The sequence below is a fragment of the Strix uralensis genome, chromosome 14, assembly GCF_047716275.1.
Source record: "Strix uralensis isolate ZFMK-TIS-50842 chromosome 14, bStrUra1, whole genome shotgun sequence".
NCBI classification, from domain to species: Eukaryota; Metazoa; Chordata; class Aves; order Strigiformes; family Strigidae; genus Strix; species Strix uralensis.
Window position 1 is genome coordinate 8012603 of NC_133985.1, and position 16418 is coordinate 8029020.

The 16418-nt window shown below is 38.2% G+C and overlaps 1 protein-coding gene across 4 annotated transcripts in view; it reads right to left on the minus strand.

Annotated features, from left to right (window-relative positions):
- TENM2 (teneurin transmembrane protein 2) overlaps positions 1-16418 on the minus strand; it is a 741247-nt gene that overhangs the window by 627242 nt on the left and 97587 nt on the right. For all 4 annotated transcript variants that reach the window (XM_074883298.1, XM_074883301.1, XM_074883300.1 and 1 more), the window contains exon 2: positions 6547-6656. The gene's annotated coding sequence lies outside the window, so the exon portion shown is untranslated. The remainder of the gene's footprint in view (positions 1-6546; positions 6657-16418) is intronic.

Here is a 16418-nt window from a genome sequence, read left to right on the forward strand (position 1 = left end):
CACAGTGAAACCGAGAATAAATAATAGCTTGAAGATAACTAGCAAACCACAACCTTCCCTGCGTACAACTTCAAATTGAAAAGAAGAATAAAAGTGTAGAACAAAAATCATTTGTGCTATGAATCATCTTGCCTCATATGCCTACTGGAATTGCGACACTGCTACAGTGCAGCATAATCTTGTCACTCTCCAATGCCCTACTGACATGTTTTTCTACTGCATTATTAGCACCCTTGGAGGACTCCCTATTACTCAAAACTGATTTATTCTTGTAAGGTATCTTGCTCACTCTAATATCTCCTTTCCTGCAGTCAATAGCAGCCATCTCCAGGATGACATCTGAGCCTGTTTTCAGGCTTATTGTAACTGATTCATGTCCCAGCTTCAGTGGCAAATATATATAGCTGTCAGATGGAGTACTGATGGTGGTAGCTCTTCCTGATACCAAAACGTCTGTAAGCACTGAACATTTTGATTTCTCACTGTGATGGCAGTTTAGCTCTATCTACTGCTTCTGTTTTCTTTCTACAAAATCTGATTTTTGAAGCTTGCTGACTAAAAGTTAACTTGTGATTTGATTTCAGACTGATTCAGAACTGGGGTGTATTTTATAACAGGCATTCAAAGCCTAATGACCCAGTTTATACCTGCTACTTCTATAAACACAAACAGTACAATGAAAAGCAAAGGAAAAACCTGGGAAAAAATGTCTATTTACACAAGATTGCCTTCTCTTAAATATTTTTTTTCTTTTTCTTTAAATACACAAAAATAAGCTGTTCATGAGGGCGAAGGAACCAGCCTGGACTGGAATGAATGGAACTGAAATGCAGCTTTATCTACTCATTCCTCACATGTGTGCTCTATTCCACCAAAAACATTTATCAGACACCTACACAGCCACACTACCTCAAACTCCAGTCACAAAGTAATTACAAACAGAGGGTTCCTTCCAAGAAGGATGCTGACTGCAAACATTTTCCTTTTAACGAGGTAGCTCTGAAATATTTCAGCTCAGGATTCCTCAGACATGAAGGGCTACATCATTCTCAAGCACACAGAATTTCTTCTGAAGTCACAGCAAGTTTCCAGTAAGACTTCAGAATTGGTTCCACAAAAATCTAGAATTACCAGTAAAGAATGGATAAAACTGTAAATAAAAGACAGATTGCTAAGAGCACCACAGCTAGGATTGTACATTTTCCTTGATGTCAGATACCCTTATTCAGTGCTTGTAGCAGGATACACAGAAGTATTTCAGAGAGCATCATCTGTGATGAGCTGCAACTCTTTTCCTTGGGCTCTCCAAGCACAGCCACAGAATGCCATTTCAGAGTTTCTAGTCAAGATCTGCCCATTTCAGCCTCACTGTAAGAAGTATACTAATAATTCCCTCAAGCTTGCATTCTAGGTCAGTCGCAATATCTACATTTTCCCCCCACCCTTTCACCCACAGTCCCATATTCCCACAGAAGGAAAAAGATTAGTTTTCTTTCTAAAAATTATGACCTATATTAAAACCTGCCCTTAGTTAGAAAAATCAAAGGTCAAAGCTCAAATGTGTTTTGGTTGTTTTTTTCTCCACAGAGCCTTTTTTATACAAAAGCTCATATCCCACTGAAGTATATGAAAAATATATGAATTACACAACTTCATGGCACAGAATGCAGATTACTGTTAGTAAAACCTGTACCTAACTCCAAGAGAATCCTTATAAAAAACTGAATACTATCAGCATCTATTTATCAACACTCAACTTTGTATGCTACATAGTAATCAGTCAAAAATGCAGGATTTCAAACATCTACTTATCTTTGTTAGTACATTCTTGATATTTAGTGATAATTTTGTATTTTATACAGTTTTTCTCATTACAGACTCTCAGTCTGAATACTCATATCTAGAGTCCACCAAAAATATTTTAAGATACAGTAATCTTTTTTTTTTTTTGTAAATCATCCTAGACTTACTGTTCTGCTTGAATTATTCCCATCTTCCACACATCTGACAGAGGCTGAATTTATCCAAAATAAGATTCAATTTCTCATCTATTCATGCAGGACTTGAGAAATGACAGTGTTTCGTTTATTTCCTCAAATCAAATCTTGGGTCTTAAGAAATGCTGCTAAAATAATTTCTCTCCCAACACGTATTTTTGCAGTTCTAAGGCCAATGTGTGGGCATATGTCCTGATAAATTTAAAGTCACTCCTAAAACTAAATAGGTCAAACAACACTAGTATTCTACTAAACTCCATAACAAAGACAGAAATGTAAAGAAATAGTATCTCTTCTCCCTTGAAATATGTTTTAGTAGAACAAGTGATTGGTGATACGGTATAATTTACAAAAGCATGGGTAACATCTTAATTCCGCTTCTCTAAACATCATTCATATTACAACGATCCATTTTAATTGAATATGTATCCTTGCTCTTTCATCATGCTGAATTATTGCTGATAATTCCAGGAAGTGTCCATTTTACTGTATTAATTTATAAAAAAAAAATCAAAAACAATTTCCCAATGCATTGTTTCTTATTAGGGATACAGATTTAAGGGGAGGGGTGAGGAATGGGAGAACAACATTGTAGCAATACTGATTTATTGGTTAGTTCATAATTTAGAACAATTTACTCTAAGTAAGTTTTATGCTTACACAGGATGGTATTCTGCCATTGCTGCCAAAATAGTTATGCAGGAGAAAAATCAATAGCAGAAGTTACATTGCTTTTGTGGTTCCATTTCTGAGTGCAAATATTTTATTTATCAAGTTCTGATTGTGAGTTTGCTGCTTAGGAAATAAAAACCACAACTATTCAAAAACACAAGTATACAAAAAAAAAATCAATGGAAAGGAAATAACTTGCTTTAGGGAAGGATAAGAGCATACTTAAAAATAAAATTGTTTACGAGGCTACATATTTAGAGAATATAGACATTTTCCTCACATCTATTGACTGTATTTCAGCAAAACACTATTTTGTATCTTTAAAACATACAAAGAAGTACATTTATGCAATCTCATGGAAGGGAATCCATTCAATGGAAGTGGAGTTTGGGGTTTTGCAGGAAAATTGGTTTTTGGTGGTTGGTTTTGGTTTGGGTTTTTTGGCAGGGGTGGGTGAGGTGTGCAGACTGTGAGCACAGAACTACACTGGAAAGGGGAAAGGAAAATTAAAGAATTATGAAAAGCAGTAAGTGAAAGCACACTAGAAATGACTGTTAACTCTCACTGAAGGTACCTCTCAGGAGCTGGCCAAAACATATTACAGGATACAAAGGTACATGCGACTGGCAGAAGTAGCCCTGGAATTTGGCAGAAACCACGCAAACAAGTCTTTGATCTATAGGCTCGAACACAGAGCATTAATGTTGGTGATGGATACTGTCACTTAGAAGATCGATGAACATTTCACATAATTTTGTATACTTTTGTTCCCTTTAAAAATCATTGGAAAGTAACAAATCAAACATGTAAGCCTGATAATAAGAAGAGGGCTACATTTTCTCAATTTTCTCAAGCAGTTTTGATTATTCATACCAATGTGAGTTTACAGAAGGTTTTCAAAGCATACAGAACATATTCTTTTATACAGAGTGGCAGCCCTAAAAGTGCAAAATATTTTGCATCCTCCAGACCCAGAACTAAGGAGAGCACCGAAGATGGCAGTGATTGAGAGGCGGTTTTCTTCCCTCTCCCACAGAAGAAGGGAATTTACAGCCAAGATGCATAGAGCTAAGGAAGTGCATCCTCCCTTGAGGATAAGACCAGAAGGGTTTTGTTAAACTTTCTTCTTTACAGTAGTTACTTTCTAAAGGCTTTGATCCACCATGACGGGGTGATAGCAGCCTTTGTTGAAAAAAAAAACCCCAAATAAAACCCCAAAACAAAAAGCAAACCTAACAAATGTGCTGAAACACTGATGTCACAGCAATGGCCTCTGAATAACACAGAAAATGTTGGAGAAGGACGCAATGTAGGGAAATTAGTCTCAATATTTTTGTTTGGGAATTGATGGCGAGTGTTTGTCAGTTGTATAAAGGACAAAAAAATTAAAAGGCAGAAACAGGCAGTGCTCAGAGTCTGGGCAAACAACACAAAAGAGAGGTAACTGAGAACTTACCAGCACTACTTCATCACACCAGCAAATCCACAGGAACACAAATTTAACAAGGGAAATAAAGAACAGTACTGGTTCAACACTGCAAAGTCAACAGCAGACCCTACGATGGGCTGAAGACAAGAGGTGTCACCAACAGCTGGGACAGAGCCCAGGACAAATTCCCAACCCCAAACGCGCAGCCAAGGAAATTTCATTGTGGCATGTAAAGACAGAACATCTCACAAAACCCCAAAGCCCCCAAAACAAAACCTCAAATCAGCTGAAGTAATATAGCGTGTGCCATCTTCTTGTGGTACCTGTGTTCTTCCCATGTCCTGGGGGTCTGTGAGGGCTCCTCCCTAAGCTGGAGGAACTGGTGGAAATCCTCTTAAGCAACTACTTCACTGCTAACGAAGGAAGAAGGCTCTGCTTCTCACAAACATCACAGCATTCAGCTCTCTTGTCCTAGCATGTGTCTCGACTCAAATCAAACCCATAGCAAACTCCCACAACCATATGATGGGGAGCAGTAGGAAGGAATTCTTTTCCTCGGTATCTGAAAATCCTTCCTGGCATCAGTATTTTCCAGAGCAATGTAGCCACCATTTTGAAAGGTTTAAATGGACACATTTCAACCTCAATTACTGCAGGGAATTATGAATGTGATTTCATATTCAGCTTTGCTCCTGAACTGCTGTCGGACCTTGGGAGATCACTCGGCTCTATTCAGGTTCCCTTATAAAAACAGGCAGCAAAACCAAACAAACCAAGACTACAGCAGGGGATTCTGAGATTGAGCTATCAGGTGTTTTGAAATTTTCACTGAGGACCAACTTCTGCAACCTTTTCCTGACAAACTGCAGTTGAGATACAGAGCAGAAGTGAGAGCTTCTGGACCAATGTCTTTTATCACTTAATGTTTGTTCTCCAGGAATCTAGTATGTTCTTTAACTATTTGAAGATGGGCTATGAAGATCCCTCAAAACAAATATATGAACTTTTACATAGAGTATATAGATACATTTATAACAGTAAAAAAAATTTTCAGGAATCCCCTGTTACATTTTTCTAATTATACAGAATTGTCAGAAAACTATCATGAAACTCAGACCTGTAAAAAAATAAAATAAAAAAATAACTCCACAATCCCACCAGATTTTCTTTCCCAATATAAAGAATTACTTATACTGAAGCATTTCTGTTTTTCTCATTTTAATTTTCTTATACTACATAAACTTTGGAAATTCAAAGATTCAGGCACTTAGAATAATTTACTTTATAAGTAGGGAGCACAGATCTTAATGGTCTAAAACCTTAAGAAACATAGAGTCATGGAGTCAGAAAATAACCTTTTAGTAGAAAATACATAATGACAACCAAATGAACCATTGCAAGCAATGCAGAAGAATGTGTTGATTTTTCAGTGTGAGTGAAAGAACTCACTCAGAATTTGGTGCTCAGCATACCTAAAAACCACAATTTTACCATGCTTTGAAAGACATGCGATACAGTTTAAGATGTTACATTAAACCAACTCCAATTAAAACATTAATTTTACAAAAGGCAAAATCTAGAAGTAGTTTCTTAAGAAATACTGAATTAATACTCAAGCCACTGAATTAAATGGCTTGAGTAAGAATTTTCAGGTGTATCACAAAAAACTGTATTCAGTAAAGTTAAAATCCCCAAGAGAATAAAAAGCTCAAAATTTAAAAAAAAAAAAAAAAGTTTTAAATTTTTAAGGGAATCCATCAACTGAAGGTTACTATTTGCTTTACTCTTGAGCTACTTCTAAGCAAGATAGCCTACTTCCTCTGCTGGACACACTGGGATAAGTGTGTTACTGTATATAATTACATTAATTCCCAGAGCATATGTAAAACATTAATTGAATTATAGGGTGTCTTGTGAGCATTCTGTCCAGCAGTTAGAGACACCACAAAAGAACAGGTAATTTGAAATGTTTTTCTCTTTGTTTATCTTTTCTTTGCACAGCATATATTATAGCACATGCAGATTTACAACTTTATGATATGCAGCCATTCATATAGACTAAATAGTTTTTGTTGCGTTAAGAACCTCAATAAAAGGCCCACTTGAGTGAAGAAAAATTTCTTTTGATGCCAGGAGCAATAAACAAACATCCTCATTTGATCCTGAATTTGTCAGGATGGGCAACTCCAGCAACTGAAAATCCAGGTAGGTAGGAAAAAGGCATATTTGTTTTAGTGAAGCATTCTGAAGTAATTCAGTTGGGCTGGAAAAGACTGAAGTAGATTCTGTAAAGGAAAGTGCTGAGACAAATTGCTTTCCTCTACAAAAACACTTTCCTGCAGAGATCTTTCTAGGCATTTTTCAAGCATAGATGGAAGCACTTTGGTCTACAGTATAAACACATCTCAGAGCAAAACAACATACAAAACTGAAGTTGTGACTACTCACTGAAAGGGGAAGTCTCAATGCTCTATTTTGCAGTTGTTACGGGTCGTGTCTTTAGCTCATCAGGTGAGAGAGAATTCTTAATCCGTTGGGCAATGAAAAGCAAGAAGGATCTGTCAGGAAGAAAGAATGAACTGTAAAATACTAGTAATAAGCAAAGACTTCAAAAGTATTTTGGTACTTATCTCTCTGTTTTTAATTACCAAAAGGGCAACAAAATCTACCTACTCTTGGATGTCAAAAATAATCTTCTAGAGGCACCTTTCCATATGCCTATCATTTTTCCCTCCTCCCTGTCTTGAATGTAGACACCCAAGCAATGAGATTGTTTAGTTACTTAATTTTTACACTGCTGAAACTAGTAGATAGGAATGGACCATGTCCTCTCTACTCAATTCCCAAAGAAAAGACATGATAATCTTGGACAGTATTCCTCAAAACTTTTAGAACAAGACATTTTTTCTTCTAGGTATCTTTACTGTGGAAAGTTTAAATTAAAGTACTCTTAGATGTCACCATTTCACAGACCACTTGTTGCTTCCTCTGTCAATTTGTTCTTCTCTTTCTCAGCATGCAATACTTTATACTACGTGTTGATTCCCACATTTCCCTCAGTATTTTCATTATCCTTAAAAAGATTTTTGGAAAAGAGAAATTACCTAACATGCCCACAGCCTCAGCAATTGATTTATTTTTCAGCTGGTCAATGAAATGATCCAGGTAAAGCCACAACTACATGTAAGATAACTTGGAAAAAACATAGGTTTCACCAAGCATTATGAAATTGAACAATAAGAAATAATGGTGAAGAAGTGATTGGTCATGCTGCCAAAGAAATTTGAACAGTTGATACCCACCCACTCAAAAAATACAAAATCACCACAGGCTGGAGGTGGGAACAGACAAGCAGGCCATCAACACTAGAGCCAAATATTTCACAAATACATCTAAAACCCTATAAAGACAAGCTAATGCTTTTCACTGTTACACATGTAACTTTTAAGCAATTTTCTTTTAACATTGAGAGTATTTAACACTGCCAGCTTTATCTATTGCTTTCACTGAATTTAAATTAATGGTACTTATTTTTGGTTAAAAAAGAAGCTTGATGTACTAGCACTATTTAACTGCTGAGGTCTATCTCCCTGGAAATGAATAGGCATAATTGTATTTCAGGCCAACAGCTTTCCATAAAGCATCAATTATTTAAATAAGACAAAGAATTCGATACACATTGTACATTAGTATCATGTAAAATCTTTAAGGCCAGAATCATGGCATAAGATCTTCTAAGAACATGAATGTGAAGAAAAAACAGTGGTTTTAATTCACAAATGCAAAAGCTGAAATACAGATAACCTCACTAATTAGGGGTTGGAATGCAGTCTTTACTTTCATAATCTCCTTATTTTCACTATTATGCTTACTCTCTTTTGTGCAATCCTATCAGCCTATGCCTCAATGCAAATTACACTTCTATTACATACCTCCCGCTTCGGTAATTCTGTGCCATTTACAGTATTTGCTTATAATTGCTAATTCTTTTATACCTTCCCTGTTTGTATATCACTATTTCAGGAACTGCTGAATTTGGAACAGAAACATTCATAAGAGCAGCATCAGGTTACACTGAGGTACAAACTCTGATAATCTACCAAGAAAAAGAACAATAAGTAATTTGTGAGAGCTAAAATCTGCCTCAAGTCAGACTCATGCAAAAACTGACAACTGGATATGAAGGATCATCTTTTAATCCTCAAGAAAGACCATCTTACAGAGGCTTTAAAACTGATTATGGGGAGCTGTCAATTAACAGAAAGACACATGTGGCCACTCCCAGCTAAAGTTGAGAAGTAGTTTGACTTTGAAAGCCCAACCAGTTGGAGCACCCAGCCCTCCTGCTCAGGGCTCAGCCGCCGCACAGCATGCTGCCCCGCCTGCCCAGGCGGGATAGGAGGGGTCCTGCTGAGCCCAGCCCTCGCCAGGAGGTGCCTGGCAGACCGCTCAGCCCCAGCTGATTAGCACCAGCCCATCCAGTCCCAGCTGATTAGCACAAGCCCACCAGCCCTTCCCACGTGGCACGGGCCACACAGCCACCGCTGAGAGCCCCACCATGCCCACCAGCTCCTGCTGGACTCTCACTCATTGGGCTGCTGGTATCATGTCTTCTCATGTAGCAATTTGTATGGAAGAGACAAACGATGATACAAAAATGACTTTAAAAGAAGACTAAATTAAGTACAAAGTTTTTCAAACTCATAGGAAATTTTAAAGCATTTGATTTTCTTTCTCCTCTGACACTGTAAAAAAAATGCAGTAGCGCTACAATTACTGTTTTCAGTTTCTCCTTTGGCCTATTTTACATGTGAGAGGTCCAAAGAAAGATGAAGCAGTCTAACAATAACTGAATAAAAGATCTCCCAAAAGCCATCCTAAATCCATGTAGTAAATTAAGCAACAAAAATAAAAACAAGTTTCATGTTTCATTATAGGGTTTTTCAGTAAGCTACTCGTTACCAAGACTGGCTAAAAATGCAATCCGACAAGCTGAGATGTCTCTCTAAATTCTAACAAACAATTCTTTACCTTGATGTGCCTTTCTGTAAAAAGACAGGTGAGAAATATTTGTATACATCTACCAGCATTTACAAATAAGTGAAACCAAGCAAGACAGAAAGCAAAAATAGACAGGATGGAGTTGTTCCTTTGAAACTACTCTTACAATACCAAATAATATCAGATTCTTCAAAAATAATTTCAGCAGACACTACCCAACCAGCATAAAAATAGCGTACTCCACTTCTCAAAAGAGAAGGCACGTCCCATGTAGCAGCCTGTCACTGACACAACATATTTCTGGAGTCTGAGAGACTCTGTCTCCCTTCTAGTTTATCAGCATCTAATGATGAGAGGTGATTATTTTCTAAGTAGCAGGAGGAACATGGGAATACCTTCCTAGTACCTGGAAAAGCATCTATTTGCTTCACAGCCACACTGCAAGTTTACGATGAAATTGTGATCAAACAGTCAGTTAATCAGTGAAAAAGATAAATGAGAATGAAGTTCGTATTGAAAATAAAGTAAAAAAGGGTAAGTTCACCAGTTACCTTTTTGTTAATTGTGCAGGGTGTCCGTGCCCAGGCAGTGGCAGGGGGGTGCAGGGCCTCTGTGAGGCGCGGCCGGGGCTGCCCCGGGCTGGGCACAGCTGGTTCCAGCTGGCTCCGGCCAGTTCCAACCGGACCCACAGCGGCCCCACCACAGGGCACCCCAATACAGTGGGGTTTGCACATGTCCAGAATCCTTCTCAATGTTAGTGAAAATGAGGCACATGTAAAGATTTAAAAGATTCCATGGGTGCCTATTGGTACAAATACCACACTTCTGCCACGGCCGATGTTGCTATTTAAATTTCAGCTAATACCAACAGTGCTAGTAACCACAGTAACTGCACCTAGTAAGAGTACAAAGAGGGTTAATTAAATGTAAAGAAAGGTTGTAAATTACTTTGAGTGCCGCCGGAGCAATTGATATAAAAATCCATAAATTTACTATACACTTCAAGATCCGGTCCTTATAGAGTAATCTGCCAGTACTATTGAGATGGTATCTACAAGCAGTCAGACACTTAAAAACTTTGAGAGAGGATTTGGCACACTTCATGCTGTTGCATGTCTTGCCCTTGTTAATGATTAATTAATGAGTCGTGTTTCTTAGATGAAGGTTATAGATTACACACAGTAATGATAGAAATGGAATATCACAGCTGCAAGCACATAAAACTCAGGGAACTGCAATATCTACATAACACAGACAATTTGTATTTGGTCCTGGTTGGTACAAATCTTATCTTGTAGTCTAGTATTAATATTTTTAAAGGTTTTTTTCAGTCATCATATCATTTAGTGCAAGGTGCTTGCCCATGGAGCATCACTACAACATTTTCCTGCTCATTTTTGGAACTGCTGGCCCCAGGCCAGGCAGCCTCCCTGACTCATCGCTGCAGTGCCCAGTGCCACGCAGCACTAACCACTCAATGCTCACTGCACCCACGAGGCCACTATTCCCAGTGGATTGGCTGGGATCTTGGCATGGAAAGATTGAAGAAATGTCCAGCAACACCACGTGCCCAATTTTCATAGCACTTATAGCACTTTGTGTGCTATAGGACAGCTCTGGGTGCCTTCAGCTGTGAGCTGAGAATGATAAACATTTTTATAAATTAAGGTATGCAGTAAATAATGAACAAGTAAGGATTTACTGGCTGTGCCACGTCTGTTTGATACAGGTATCTATCGCAATACAGAAGGTGACAGGACACTGAGATTCCAGTTCGGGTCTCTACTCAACACTGGAGCTGTGTGACCTCGTCAGTAGCAGACATCATCTTGGTGTGCAGGCTGAAAGAGGCAACGTTGCTACCAGAGGCAAGTCGCTCCGTACCTCAGCAACTGGCTTTCTAGTTTTGCAACACCTCCCCTCCTTTGAGCCAGGACAGGAGCAGATGTGGTTACTCAATGAACCTGACTGGGCACTTTACCAGAATATTCCTGTTTCTTTTGTCTCCTACTGCCACGGTTCTAGTCTCCATCAGTTCTTTAGTCTGGCTCAGTGTATTGCCATGTAAGTATGTAATGACAGCATATGGGGCTGGGGGAGCACACGGGGCAGGAGCGAGCACGTAGGAACGTCCTCATAGACGGTGACAGCTGATGGTGGAACTCTAGTGTAAGACAACACACAACCATTTACGTTATAAGATGACCCCTCTCCTGAACTCTTTGTTTCATTGACTTCATCCTAGCAGCAATAATAAAAACCCCAAACCAGCGATCTTGCAAGCGACACCATACTTGGCTTCGTAAGACTAATTTGTTCTTAGATAGCATCTGATCAAAACACTGCATAAAGCAAGTGTTCTGAGGAAAAGATATCATGAAACTTCACCCAAAGGCCAGGACAAATTCAAGTTAAAGATTTTAGTTTTGGCTATTGAGTCCTTTACTTTTCCTCCCTACCCCCCCCTTTTTTGGGGGGCAGCTTGAATAATTGTACTCTAATATAGCCCATGTTTCAATAAAGACAGACAGATGCTTGCAGAGTCTCCTTGTAAGTAAAACTGGTACACAGCATTTAAAAAAATGAAGAAATCTAGTTCTTTTATGTCAACTCACTTTGAATGTGCAGTGCAGACTTTAGATTCAACGTATAGTATTATCATCCTCAAGCAACTTAGCTTTATAAAATACCAAGCATTCCAACGACTCAGGGAATATCTAGAATTTATATACATTTGATATTTATATAGATGCCAGTTACTGAAAGTGATACAGATCAAAACTTAATACCCTTGACAAACGAGAGTAAAACTTTCAAGACATGCTCTTCCTCATCCTGACATCGATACATATAATGGAAATTAGGTTTATGAGCTTTAGGCCAAACTAGAAACAAAAAATATGATTTCTTCTTTCTATTAGCCAGTAAAAGATAAGAGAGTGATATATTAGTAAATGGAAATTAACTGAATTTTGGCTAATGAATAATAATAATAATAATAAAGCTTTTAACAGCCATGAAATTATAAACATAAGTTTTTCAATATATTACAGCTGTAGAACAAAAAAAGAAATTATAAAAAAGAAATTATTGATTTCTCAAGTATGTAAGTTCTGTACCCCTTCATAATCTACAACTTTCCAAATTTCTAGCTTAAAAAATTAATCCTTTTTTCTAATGAATATTAGTAATAGTTGAAGACAACAGTTTAAATTTTCAAGAGAAATCCTGACCAAAGCCAAGAAGAACAGGAATGCAGGCCTTGATGGTAACAGAAAGATTCATCACAAAAATCTAATAGCACTGCTTGCAAGAGGCAGAGAATGAAAATCGCAGCTGAATCATAGCAGAATACAAAACACGACCCACCAGAGAAGTAACTTTGTTCACATCTTCAGACACACAGCAACCTTAATCCAAATAAAAAGAAAAGCAGTAAAAATGAAAAATATACCAGCCTTTGTGACATATCTACTGAAATATGTATCCAGAAGATCAGGGAGAAAGAATGCAGAAACTGAAGTGAAGCAATATGGTCATCCAAAACATGAAGGAGACCATGATTCCACAAATAAATTAAAAATGCTACAGTGGAGTAACACTAAAAGTTGGTGCTTTAACAAGCAACAGCTGTAGTACCATCCCTGCAGGAAGAAGCCCCTTCTAGCATACGAATCGGGAGAGCTCACACTAATAAAGCAACATTATGCTCAGTGAAAAAAAAATAAATCATTCACCACCACTGCTGGGTGTTTTATCCATGTCAGTTACAAAACAGTGCTTTAGATGGATTACAAACCCCTGGACAACAAACTTCAAAGATTCTGTTCAGCTCCAGGGTATCAGGAGTTCCTAAAACTGCAAGGGGATGAACCTGAAAGAGACCCAAAAAAACTCTAGAGGAGAAATTACTAAACCAAATATTTTCCTGTGAATTTAAAAAGACAAGTCTGAAAGGAAACTTTATTAAATTTTTCAACAACAGGTAGGTATAGTGTGTATTTAACAACTACAAATAATACTTCTTGTTTGCAAATAAAACAAAGGACTGACAAAGTGTGTCAGGTAAACAGAAAACACTTATCAATAATTTGGAGAGTGAAGATCAGGCCAATTGTGAAGAATTTTTTAGTTTCTCAAGAGGAAGAAAAAGGAGTTGGAAGGAGAAAGCAAAGTGTCTGAGCAAGATTCCCAAAAGGCACTCTGGTGTTGTGCAGGAGACCAGCGAGACACATTGTGGGCTGTGCCCACCACAGCCTGTGACTCAGTAAAGCCTCAATCTGTAGAACCAATGAGGAAACCCCTATCTCCTCATACTTAGTTTGGGGTTATTTTTTTTAAGTAGCTCAACTAAGCAAAACATTAATCAGTGTCGCTGTAGAATACAGACTACAGCATAAACCTGACAATTACTAAAAGGTGCAAAGTGTTAGTGTATATACACGTACACACGAACACCACAACTAGCAGTCTAACTCAACCAAGTCCAAGGGGTTCCTTGAAATGATATAAGCAAACAGCCAAGTAGATAAGAACCTGAGTAAATGAATCAGGAGCTTCACTTGGAAGCATGAAAATAAATATAAGACTGTATTTACCATTACTTTACAGTGAGAGTTTTGCAATTACAAAGGACAAAATGAAATGGAGAAAAGAATAAAACTTACAGTAAAAATGATGGAATATCATTAACTGAGAACTACTGCAAAGCTTCAAAGATGTGCATCATGGTAAGCAGATTCAAACAGCAATAGACAGTTACTTAGGTGAAGCTGCAAATGTCAGGGAGGGGGAGAGGGAACAGAAGAGGTGGATAATCCTATTAGGCCAAACACAGCTCATCTAAGGAGGAAAGGAACTAGGGCTACCAGAAAGGGAAAGGGACATCAGCAGCGGAGGGAGAAGACCTGTCTCTGTCAGCCATTTAGTGCTGCCAGGAGCAGCGGCTGGCACACAGGCACGGCTGGTCAACCCCTAAAATGGATCTGCAGGCTTAAATCATAACACACCCTGCAAATAAAGTCCTGGTCTTTCCTTCTTTACATTGCACCAGCCAGTTGTGTAGAGGCACCCGAAGCAGCTTCAAACACTGAGGAAACATTTTTTTTGTGGGATGAAGGAAACTCTGCAACCATTCGCAGCACCATCACCAGGCACCACTAGAAGTACATTTGGTCTGGATATAAGCAAAACTTAACATTCCAATAATGAACTATTCCAACAGTATTTTATGAAAAATCAATAGTAACTGCAATTGAAAATGCTGTCTTTGGATAAGAGTTATTATTTACATGCATACTGAGATAACCAGTATACTGTCTCTTTAAAAGGGATAAATACACTCCAGGAGAGTGTCTCTCTCATTCAGAGACATAAGCGTGCATAAATATAATTTTTTTTTTAGAAGGATACACACACGCACACCCCTCTACATACAAAGAGCAGCTAAACTGAGGCACATGTGTTTGAAAGCCTGGGTAAGAATCTCTCTCTCATTTACCTCATCTCGAACAGGTATGCATTCCTATCAACTGTCGACCACAACAACAAGGATACCGTGATTTACATTAAATGGTCAAAATCCCCGTGTGCTTTGCTCAGATCTAAAGAGAAGGAGCGCTACAGCTGCGATCCCCTTCCCCTCCCCAGGCCGCAGGGCAGCGCCTCCTCCTCCCACCCCGCTGGAAACTGCGATACAGCAAACAGCTGCAGTCACTTAACGTATTCCCCTTCGACAAAATCATACCACTCAGAGGAAAGGACACCACAGAGAAAGCTGCAAGGTATGTTATCCCAACCTTCCTGACTCTTTCCATATAAGAACCAGGGGACATCAAATAGAACTAGCAGTAGTCTGGTTCAAAGCACTTTTTTTTTTTTTTTTTTTTTTTGTTCTTCCCTCCTCCTTAAAAAAAGGTGATTCTTTACACAGCAAATGCACATTTTCTGGGGGATGCTGGGGAGGCCACAGGTTTACAAGGATGTAAGCAAAGGCAAGAAGAATCCACAGAAGAGAGCACCACTGAGGTTTCCCAAGCAGCCGAGACCACATTCAGCTCAGGCAGTCCCAGGACCAAAAGGGCTGAAAGCCTGGGAAAGAATAAGTGGCATTTCAGTTATGATTGCCTCTCTTACTGTCCCCAGGTATCCACTTATGGCCATCGATCCAAACCAGTATGGCCTATATTCTATTTTTTGTTCCTTCTAGCATCTTTCTACCTCTAGACAGAGATAGAAAAGAATTATTTGGCTTGATACCTACCAGCTCATCTTGATAATGCCTTTTGCACTGGCAAATGAAGATAAGAAGTTATATTTTCACCTTTCGCCCGACTATTAATCCAATCCCAGAATATTAAGTCAGTGCATCAAACTATGTATTACCTCATTTATTTAGCCCCACAAGATGGTGTGACTTAGAGACATAGAATCAAGCCACAGAATACAAAAAATAGGCTTATGAGATGCTGATGCCCTTCAGCAAACAGCATATTCAAAAAACCTCTGGACAGTTCACAGCTGCTTTTTGTCCTTTCATGATTTTAGTAGATTCTCCTTCTTCAATTACAGACAGCACGTATACACATATATAGATATGGTCACAAACACCATTTTCAAGAACTCTTTCACGTGCAAATGTATTCTCTACTGTATCAGTATTAGTCATCCATTAACAGTAACAGCTGCTGAAGAGCAATGTAGCACCTTGATGCTGATACACTGCTGCTAATGAGCATAAACCACACTTTGCACTGAACTGTATTGTTAGAAAGTGTGGAAAACTAGATGGATTTTTTCAATTCTCTATATTTATCCATATTTTAAAATATCTAAATACGGCATGAAACTGCGTTTATTCCTCCCTCCCCCCACCAAACGTGAGTTGTGTTCTAACAAAACTACTGTAATGAAATTTTCCTATCTCTAAGTATAGCACTGCTCTAATAAAACAGTGACATAAACCCACATGGTTGGTTAATTTGTGACACAAAATAAAAGGCCAACTGAGTGGCAAGCCAGAACTGTCATCTGAAATTAGGGCATATGACAACCCTAATGTGATCTGAAATTCAGATTTATATTAGGCCTCATTAAGCAGTTTAGAGAAATTCATACATCTTTTTACTGGGTCTTTTTTTTTTACCTAATTACCTTTACAGAATGATGTACATAAATACATAAATAAAAAGAGTATTTCTAAATCATAAAATATTTTAATAATACATTTTTTCAAGTCCTATTATCTCTCAGCTATGAAAGTGGAATAGGCAAGAGCCTTCACAATTCATTAAAAAACTGCAAACAACAAAACAATGATA